Here is an 11,901-nt window from a genome sequence, read left to right as displayed (position 1 = left end):
ATGGCTCTATAGTAATTTCAAAATCTCATTTTTCATCATAAATCATAAAATCTCAATAGATCCAAATCAATTTTAAACTCATATCATAAGTTTACATGGGTACTTTGTGAGTCATCCTATGACTCGTTTGGTAGTCGGTCTACCATCCGCGACATGTCCGAAAAAATGTAACACAATGGTATTGTGAACAATACGCGCTCAGCATTGGTGAGTCGTTTAATCATGCACAAAATATTTGCTGTGGCATATGTACCCGCCATTTAGGCTAAAACATTTTTTTGTACATAATATATATCTTGTAATTTTAATAGCATTTGAAAGTCAAAAATATTAACTTTTTCCATATGATAAACATCTTTTATTTGCACATAGCAAAACATACTTTATTTGCAACTTAGCAAAATCAAATCATAATATTTCCCACATGGATAAAACATGCTTACCATAATCATATCATTAAACATAACCTTTGTGTTATATTGGGGCATCACTAGCATGTATGAAAATGTATCGTAACAAAAAGTAATTAAAGTTCAATACGATTTTTTTAAGGAAACCACTAAAATGTTTCATTTCAATCCTTCTTATAGTAAATATAACTTAAAAGGATTTTGAAATTCATTCAAAACAACTAGAATGTGATTCATAAGTCTACAAAATCATTACGACAGAAGATTTCATAAAACACTATTTTCTTAAACACAAGATAGTTTTGCCGGTAATAAAATCGATAATTGATTTACAAAGTACATATTAATTCTTCAACAAGGCCCGAATTAATCAAGTGATTATAATACCTTATTTAAAATAAATTTAAGGTTGTCCCATCAGATAATAATTGGTTATGCGAATTTATAACGATCTTACAATTATTTTCGACAATTTGGGTATTTATTGTTATTTAAATGGTGTCTTAAATCCGTAAAATTTATAAACCATCTAATTTAAACTTAATTTATACTATGAGGCAGTAGATTATTAATATAGTTATAAATTTTTTTATATAGGTCTATTTTTACCCAAATTTAATTAACAATATTACACTTTTTAATAAATAAATATTTTCTATTAATTTGATAAATTATTAAATAATTAATAATTTATTTTATAAAATTATACCAAAGTTCTAGAAGTCATATAACATGTTTATTAGGCCATTTGAACTTATAAAAATCATGTATGATGTTTTATTATTTTGTGTAGACATTTTATCGATAAATAAAAAAATAGGTTTAAAATTATTTGAGTCCGAATAAAATATTATAAAAATTATATGATATTCCAGAAGCTATTTTAAGGGATATAAAATTTTAAATAACCATTAAAAATCATGTGGGGTATATTTAATAATTAATATCGTTATTTTACAAATAAACCGAATAAAATTTATTTAAGTCAATATATGGTCACGAAAATCCATATAAATTTTTGAACATGTATCTATTCTTTATATAAGTGTCTCGTAAAATTTTCATGTCCAAAAGACATCATTTAGTATTTATTTTATATTTTACCGTTTTCAAAATTACCGATTATTAATAACCGAGTAAAAATTATTAAGGTCCTTAAATGTCAACGAAACCTTCCCAAACGTTTACCAATTTTACCTACTGTCCATATGAATATGCGATAAAAATTTCAAGTCCATATGTCTTTTTTTGGCAATTATTTTATATTTTACCATTTTACAATTTACCGTTAAACAATTTAACGATTATTCAAAAATCATAAAAAATTTCAAACTAGATATATTCTGGCCAAATCTTGTTGGAGACATTATAATATGTTTTTATTAATTATTTTTGATGATGAAGAGTTCATCTAATACCATGTTTTATAATAAGAGTATTTTACACCTTAAAATCCATTAAAATATCAATTTAACGAATAATCTCAACAAAAAGTATCCAAGAAATTTTCTTAACATATAGCTACTGAAAATTTCTTTTAAAATGAATTTCAAATATTTTCAAATTCATATAATCATTTCCATCACAATAACTTCACAAAGTAGTGTTAAACATGCCTTTAAACATACAATAATTTATAAAATCAACATGCATGATGCCCACAATAATAATACATGTAATAAATTATTCCATACTCAAATTTATCATTTTGACATTATTTTTCAAGATTTAAGAACGTCTCTTTGGGAATTTTTTTTTTTTTTAAAAAAAAACAAGTCTATACACAAACTTTCCCAACTTGTTCTTAAATTCTTTAAAAATCACCCCATATGACATACCTCGACTCCAAGCTTGTATAATTATTCCGTAAGCTCCTATGCGTTCTTAGAAGTGGTTCTAACTTCGGGTCCTTGCCCTTCAAGTTTCAACTCCAACTCTTCAACTAAACATATTGCATTCATCCAAAAATCAATAATAATTTTGGATTTCTAACATGCACTTAATTTTTCCTAGTTAGAGTTGTTAGACTAATACTTGTGATGATTTTAACATATTTGGAGTATAATTATTATGTTGAGCAACATACTTAGTTAAGTCCCATTATTTTACTTGAATCCCTTAAGTAACAAAATTTATATGTTTGTATAAATACATCTTCTTACTTTCTATTATGGCCTATTTTTATAGATTTATAAATGATGATTTTCTTAGTTTAGAGATAAAATACTCATTTTATAATGATCTTAGTTTATAGAAAGATTCATGTAAAAAGAAATGTTTTACATGAACAAGTATTAACAAAAACTAGTGGAATAAAGAAATGAACATAACTTACTCTATACTTGGTGGATTTCTTCAAGTTTGGTGTCTATGGAAAGCTTTTAAGATGAAGATTATTTTTATGAGAGATTTGAGTTTATAAACATAAATTTTCAGAAGTTTTAGATAAGCTTTTGAAGAAGATTTGATGATAAAAGAAGGTGTTTTTGCTAGGATTTGTAAAATTGAACTTCAACTATGCTTATGAATGAAATAAGGAGTAAAATGAAGAGTGAAAGAAGGTTGATAGAGCTGAAAATATGGACAGCAAATATGTCTTGATTTATTATGTTTGCATGCTTGTTATGATGGTGTTTTTGGGTAAGAACAATAGGGGCTTTGGGTAGAGAGTTTGGTGGAGTGTGCAAGTGAGTTTTGGGGCTAAAAGAGGGCTAGTATGGCAGCTAGGAGCTGCTGTTTTGGGGCTGATTTGAGGTGATTTATATCCTCAATTTGGTCTAATATGGTGTAAGAAAAGTTTATCTAAGATAGTTTAAGGTTTTGGTAAAAATTGTTGTACATGTAACAAGTTATGTAACTTGTACTTCATGTTTAAAAATCACTTGTATATGTGTGAAATATTTAATTTACTCCCATCATGGTTATATATATGCTTGGGTAATAATTAAAATTTTCTCGAACTATTATGGGTAGTTGCTCAACTTTAAGTTTTACCTCCAAAGTTTACGTTACTTGTTACAATTCATAATCACGTTACGAATTAACAAGTTTCTAATCATTGTAGAGATTTTTCAAATTACTACCATCACTAATTAAATTATAATTATTAACGAACAAATATATAAGAAAAATTAGGCGCTAAAAACGACTAATGAAATCTCCTACTAATACGACTGTTTCAATATATGGCTCATGTGGAGTTTAAATAGCGTGACTACAAAAGAAAAGGTAAAGGAAAAAACTTGGCTTTACCTAAAGTCAATTTAACGTCCATGGTAGGCTATTTGGCTATGTAATTTAAATGTAACAAATATATTATCATCCCTGATCTTTAGATAAGCATACTATGCTGGTGGAGAACAGACACAATACTTAGACCCCTTAACTAGCACTCAAAATGAATGGAACTCGCAAGGAGTCCAAAAAGGCTCAATCCTAACCAACTAGTCGAAATGTGCCTCAAAAGGTAGTATTCCAACCCACCAACCAAGTAAACCTAGATCCCCCAAGTCAAGTGGAAAAATTCAAGACACATGGTCCCAAAAGAGGCACAGGGCTAGGAAAATACGTGTATGCATAAGACCATAGATGTACACACCAGAAGCTTGCATGCTAGTTTCACAACTCAACCATTTCATTGAAAACAAAAGACAAAACATAAACTGTACAAACTAGACAACACATAAACTAAACAAGCTAATCATGTGAAAACTACAACAAAAACCAAAACGATAGTGACAATAATGCAGATCTTTCCAGGTTTTGAAAGCGCAAGAACCTTCCCTCATGCCAGCTCAAGAGCCGTCTCGGCACTTGGGAAAGGTGAATAAGAAAACCAAAAGGGAGAAAGATCAGCATTATTGGAACTATTGAGAAGAAAGCAAGCAATCAAACAATCATCGGATTATCTCCTGCAAGTACTTTTGTTTAACGTCGTTAATTTAGTCGTGTTGATCGTTCCCCTAGGTAATCCACAACTCCTCGCTCCTCCCCAAGAGCTATTTTTGGCAACCTCTTCAATCTTTGCCTTCACTTGGTTGCATGGGACCTTTGAGAGTTGCCCACCAACCGTAGAATCTAGGAGTGCCTTTGTAGAGTCATTGAGCCCATAGTAGAAGAATGTGTTCAAGTGATTCTCCCCGTACTCATGATAGGGGGTAAGCTCGAATCATTCTCTTAAATCTAATCCAAGCGACACTAAGGTTCTCATCATCCTCTTGAGTAAATGATGCGATTTTCTTGCGCCAATCTTGCGTGCGAACTGTAGGATAGAACCTTTCTAGAAACGCCGTCTTCAATTGAGCCCAAGTAGTGATGGAGTTGGGGTCTAGACATTTATACCAATCCTTGGCGTCACCGGCTAAACTGACGTGGAAGAGGTGCATTTGCACATAATCTGGGTTATTAGGGCGTGGAGGTATGAGCACACATATATCTGAGAATGCCTCTCAGAGTTGGAGAGGGCATTCGTTCTTCAACCCACAAAATGGGGTTTCTTTCACCATACGGGTAAATTGGGGGTGAATCTAAAATGGAGCTGGGGCAACCGGTAGTACCACGCCCCCTTGAAACTCTTGGGACCCATGTGTCCCAAACTGACCAAACAGAGGTTGATTTTCGACCATTGGTGGTGTAGGAGGGTCGGGTATGGGTGGTTGACGTTGAACTGGAGGTGGAGATCATCTTGTAACTCTTTGAATCTCGGGATTATAAGGAACTAGCTGTAGCTGTGATCTCCAAGTGTTATGATTCATACAAAAAACACTAGAAACAAAGCGTAAGCACTGACATAGGTCATAGGTCCGCATTGCCCAGTTGTCAATCACCCGGGACTTAGATGAATATTCGGATCGGACAAAGGTCCGCATAATAAGTGATCGAGTGATCAAGCTAGGTGATACTCGCAATGAATGGTTTGACAAATAGCGCCTAAAATCACTCATTTTGGGGCTTGATAAGAGTCCTAGTTATCAAGCTAGGTGATACTCGCAAGGATCCCACTTTCAAACTAGGTGAAAGTTTTATAATTAAGATAAATACATAGAAAATATCGCCCAAAATTAATCATTTAGGGACTTCAATAATAATATGACTTTCAAACTAGGTGAAATCTTAGACAATTCCATAGTATGACAAAGAAATGCCCACGTGTTGGGACTTTAATAATAATATGACTTGTGAAAGCTCAGATGACTTTATACATTCATCATTGAAAATCACATGTAAATAAGATCCAATATAGTAAGAATAATAGTGCTGAAGTATTAAATTCCCCCGTAGAATTAATAAAATGATTCTTTTAATATGTGTCAATATCATACTTGATCACTTTCCACGTTGACTAATGAATACAACATATAAGAAATACCCAATATACGTTGATGAATAAAATCAAGAATAACCGTATGATCATCAATATATTCTTCCTTGGCAATAATAGTCAAAGATTTGCCTCCTTTATGTAGCATTTCATTTGAAGGCGATGGTGATGATTTTGCTCCATGTATCCAGCCAATATAGTCAATGTACGTAGTTTTCCGAGGATCCGATGTAGATAGTTTGAACCACTGTTAGACCATACCCGAATCCAGCCAATACATTGAACGTAGGTAGTTTTTCGGGGATCCGATGTAAATAGTTTGAACCACTGTCATATCATACCCGAATCCAGCCAATAAATTGAATTGGGAAGTACTTGGTCTGATTTTTTAGACCAAAACCACTTAGTTGTAACTAGTTTGGAAATGTTCTATGTGTCATGTAATCCTTTAGATTGTGCATCAAACCAAACTTCAACATTGGGACTGAATTTTTTAGTTAGTTGAAGTTGGTTTAGAAACGTTCTACGAATCTAATAACCCTTTCGAAGGTGCATCAAACTGATATCCATATTAGGGATGATTTTGTTTATACCGAAACCACTTGATGAATGGTCAAAAATAAATACTTAGAATGATTTGACCCTCAATTTTCAACTTGAGGGCGACTAATAAGTCATCAAGGTATTAATTTGTACTCGATATGATTATGGGTTACAGATAACATTAAAGTATAAATGACTGCCCAAATCATAAGAGGACCAATACCCCATAAGTGATTCCAATTAATAATTTTCAACTTGGGTTAATGGGTGTTACTAAATATCGCCACCCCTTTTCATTTTATCGCCACCCCCCTTAAATATTACGTATTTACCCCTGGAGTTTAAAAAATTACAAAATTGCCTCTGCACTTAAAACTTAATTAATAAATGTAAATCACACTTAACAACACTATTAACAATTTAATGCGGAAGATTTGTCTATATATATATCGAATTCTGAGATGCGTATGAAGTACAAATTCAAACACGGTACTATCTCTCTAAAAACTCTTAAAGAACTTGTCACCCGTGATTAATTAAATATGGCTAACGAAAGCGACTATGAATCCGATGTGGTACGTAAATTTTTCGATTTGAATCATTGGAAATTAAAAAAAAATAACATTAAATCGCACAAAACTAGGCGATTGAACCATGGTTCAGTTGCACAAGACTGGACCACGGTCCAATCGCACAAAACTGGGCGACTGAACCATGGTCCAGTCGCCCAGTTTTGTGCGACTGAACCATGGTTCAGTCGCCTATTTTTGTGCGATTTGTAATTTTTTTTATTTAAATTTACGTATTTTTTTAATTATTATTATTATTATTACTATTGTTGTTGTTTTAGTTATCGTTATTTTTTTTATTATTGTTATTATTATTATTATTATTATTGTTGTTGTTGTTGTTGTTGTTGTTGTCATTATTATTATTATTTTTGTTGATAATTTTTTTTAAATTTTTTTCATTTTTTTATTTACGTAATTATTATTATTATTATTATTATTATTATTATTATTATTATTATTATTATTATTGTTGTTGTTGTTGTTCTTATTGTCATTATTAATTTTACTTTTTGTTATTTATTTATTTATTTATTATTTTTATTATTATTATTATTATTATTATTATTATTATTATTATTATTATTATATTATTATTATTATTATTATTGGCAATGACATTGAGAACATGGTGGACAAGTTGTGCGGTAGGAAGAAAAATCAACAAGGGCAGGTATTCAGGTATTCAGTACGTGGTAGTTTAGGAACAAAAAGGTCGTTCGGTATTTGGCTGGAACATGGATTCCACTTAGAGAGAAATTTGTGCGTGCGTGGACGAATGATTTCGTGGCAGATCTAGTGGTCGAGAAACGCAATCTTCAGTAGGAATTAAGTTCAGTTTCAACTTATCCGGTACTTGACTTTAGTTTTCGTTTTTTTGCATTAATTTGTTACAGTTTAAGCATATTAACCTTATTTACAATTCTTGCAGATGATCCAGGAGGTCGTGATTTCTCACAGTTTCTATGGCCTAATAACATCCCATTTATCCTTCCTCCTTACTTGTTCGACTGGATTGATGTGTTAGGTGATGGAAACTGTGAATTTAGAGCAATTGCCGTCACAGAGCTTGCGAGGAAGCATGGCCTCTTTTAAGACGTGCTATGAGTATGGAATGCAAATGAACAGAGCGCAATACCTAACTTTGTATCTATCCCAGGAGTTGTTAGACAAGGCTATATTCAGAATAGGTTCACACAGCAATGGACCTGCTCCTTTTATGCACTGGATGGATGCACCGATGGCTTTGTACTCTGCAGCAACGTTTCTAAACATTGGCATTGCTTATTATGGTGCTGCTGACTGTAATTCGCAATACAACTGTTTGGTTCTTCCGTTAAGGAAAGCACCGGGCATGCATAATGTAAATAAAGTAATACATATATGTTGGGTGAATGGAAATCATTTTGTTCAACTTTTAATGAACGACGATTCATCCCCACTCCCGCCCATCCATCAACGTTGGAAACAAGCAGCTGACAATTTGACCAAACATCTTGACACACATTTCACTACAAGGATTATGCTCTGGAATAATCTACGCGGGCCACGACCACGACCGACTAATAACACCGCTGACGATGCTGTAAATTTAGATACTCCATAGTCTTACGTGTTGTATAAATAATTACGTACTTGTTTTATAGAATTTATACGCGACATTCATTAAAAGTTGTATATAATCCATAGTTATACTACTGTGTATACTAACGACATTCATTGACGAAAATAAATGCAATCATTAATGTAAAATAGTTTAAGTACAGACTATGAAGGGCCATGCCCTTTAAAAATTTGCCATTCTTCAAATAAATCTCTACAATCATTAAGGTATATTTCTAACGCATGTCGTTGACGGGGGTTCAAATCCGCGAGCTGAGGAGGTAGTCTTGCCACTGGAGCGAATCGACTGGGCCATTCATTCAGGAACTGAAAACACAAAAGGAAAACATGAGTTAACAAGAAATAAAACAACATCAAAAAAACAAAAAGACATAGAAAAACTCACGTATTCAGCTCTACTTTGAGAAGGACCTGGACCGGATGTCGGCCCTTCGTCGAGGGCTATGTACGGGTGGGAGCACACTCTAAACCAGTCAACGTAATTAGATTCAGCCTCTGAAGGAACAGAAGCCCGACGAAGTCTCTGCTCAACAAGGCAGGCACTAAAGGGGAACCTACTCCATGCCTCCAAATATACAGTAGAAGAAGGAAAGGTCACGGAGTAGGTACCGTGTTCCGGTCGGAGAGCCTTGGCTGGTCTCGTAGGAGCGGGAGGAATAGCCTGCACGAACCCGATCTGTCGCAATGTCCGCTCCGGCATATACACCTCGACGACATCAAAGCACGTGATACCCCCGATGACAGTGGTGTGTGGGTGCTCATTCAGCAACGCACTAGGAGCAGAATTGTAGGGAGTCCATTCCACCTTCATGCAGGCCAAGTTAACAAAAAAAATACTGTAAATTTAAAAACACACGCATGACAAAATGTAATGTACAAAACCTGAGCCTCCGTCATTGAGTCAAGAACCCTGCGGCAGTCCCTCAGCCTGTCCACCTCACGACATGGTTTCTTCGTTGTCCACATCTCCGCCCTAGTCATGTTTGGCACATCTTCTCGGCGAGGATGAGGGCGGAAAGCGGAAAAGTACTCATAGATTCATGTCTGGAGCAATGTGAGGCATCCCGCAATGGTCTTGCAACCAGCCCTAGATGCCATTCCGAGCTGCCTGTACAAGAACGCCAAGGTCACCGCAGCCCAGGCCACCTCCTACTGATCGTTGTTCACGGAAAAAATTGGGTGAGGTCGCATGCCAATTGTGGTCTTATCCGCCAGCAAGGTAGAGCCGACGATAGCCATGTAGTACGCTGTCGTCTGGGTATCCATGGCCTGCGACCTGTGACACAGCCGCATCAGTTCAGCAACGCTTACGCAGCCGCAGGTGAAAGCACCTTTACGCCAAAGCTCAAACATAGGCTCCCCGAACAAATTGGTGATACCGACCTACCACTCCGCCTCCGAAGGCTCAGCCGGCAGAGAACCTTCAATAGAAATGCCCAATATGCGTTGTACGTCGTGCAGCATAATCGTCATTTCCCCCCATGGCATGTGTAAGGTGTTCGTATCCGGCTGCCACCTCTCCACGAACGCCGATATCAAAGCACAGTCGATGTGCTAGTGCATATTGTCCGCTAGTCGGCCGAGGGAAGTGGCAGGTAGAACATCGTTCAGCGCATCGGACATATCACTCAGTCGGACGATGGAATCCACCGGCCTCTTCCTAATACGGCAATCCAGAATTGGAGGTGTACGCTCGGAGCCGTCAAAAATATGTTTAGCTATGTGCCCGCCATAGCTAGAGATCAGTCGCGTATCTGTCGGCCCCCCGGGCTAGGGTGATGTCACTAACCAGTCCGTGTTAGCGGACTGTGAGGGCCTGCTGAAATAGACTACATTTAATAAAGCTTAATTATAAGTGATTAAGCTGATTGGGGTTATTAAGTAAGTTAATTCGAGTAATAATATTATTATTTTTTTGGTAATATTGACTCAAGTATTTCATTTGGTACCATTTTCAAGAAAGAGGTATATTTTATTTAATGTATAAAATTTATATAAAGAATACTTCGATAAAACTGTATTTTGAATATATTTTATTAATTGATTATATCTATCTTTATAAAAATAAATTTAAATAAAGTATTGAAAAATAAATTCCTAAATGCAACCCTTATTCATACTACTAATTACTTATTTCATAAATCGTCTATTATATCCTTACAGCATGTCTTATATAAGACTGTCTTACGACGAGACGACTTCAATAGAATTTAATGGGTCAAAGCTAAAAATAAACCCATTTTACCATCTATAAACCGACACACCTCTTCTGTCACATTGAAAACCCACGGCTCCCTTCCCTCTCTTCTCTCTTCTCTCTTCTCTCACTCCCTTCCCTCACGGCACCAAAAACTAGCAACTTCCGCCCACGAGCAACCACCGGCAGGCCACCTGTTTTTCTTTTCCTCCACCGTGAGCAGGCCGCAGCAGACCAAGCCTTTTCCCACGCGCTGTCACCGGTAGCAGCAGCAAGTAGTGGTTGGTCTTAGCCGTTTTCGAGCCCCTGCAGCCGGCTGTGAGTACCACCATGACATCCACCATACACTACTTCCTCTTCCTTCAATGGTGATTGAGGTAATTCACAAGCTATTCTATTTAAGTATTAATTGAATGTTTTAAAGTAGTTTGGTATTTGTGGATTCAATTTGGGTCTTTGATTCAAATTTAGGTATCAACTTGAATTTAAGATGAGTATATGGATTCAATTAGTAATTGAGTTGTTTTTAGTGTTGTTAGAATTGGTTAATTGGGTTATTTGGTTTCTAGTATAAAATTTAGTATTTAGATATTGAAATTTCAGCTCAAAAACGGAGCATTCTGTTTTGGTCATTTTCGGGTCAGTTTTGATTGTTTCTAGGTTCTGGTGTCTACTTGGAATTTGTAGACGTCCGAGTCGTGGTCGTGTGGCCACTTGAATCGTCTCAAAATGAGTTCGTATGAAAGAGTTATGTCTGTTTTAGTAATGATATGTCCTGAAATGGTACTAATACGGGATTTATAAAGTGGAACTAGAAGCTATGAAATAAATTGGGTAATTAATTCAAGTGTTGATGTTGGATTCATTTGGGTTCTCTTTGTGTTCTAATTCATGTGGTAGTATTTGATTAGTGGTTGCAATTTGGAGTTTTCATTCATCTTCAAATTAGAATTCTTAAAAATCAGATTCTGTCCTCACTGTTCTTGGCTGATTTAGAGCCTCTTCTAGCCATTTCTGGGTTCTGTTTTCTGCATACGATTTGTAGAGCTTCGAGTCGCGGTCGCGTGGGCACTTGAATCGCCCCAAAATGAGTTCGTATGAGAGAATTATGCCCAAAATACTAACAGGGTGTCCTGAAAATCCGAAAATACCATTTTGGATTTGCTTGTTCATAATCATAATTAAAGTTGGGGTTCAAATTGAGTACTCCAAGTGTTTAGGATTATTATTTATCATCTG

This window comes from Amaranthus tricolor, chromosome 9, assembly GCF_026212465.1.
Source record: "Amaranthus tricolor cultivar Red isolate AtriRed21 chromosome 9, ASM2621246v1, whole genome shotgun sequence".
Taxonomy (NCBI): domain Eukaryota; kingdom Viridiplantae; phylum Streptophyta; class Magnoliopsida; order Caryophyllales; family Amaranthaceae; genus Amaranthus; species Amaranthus tricolor.
This window is presented reverse-complemented; position numbering follows the sequence as displayed.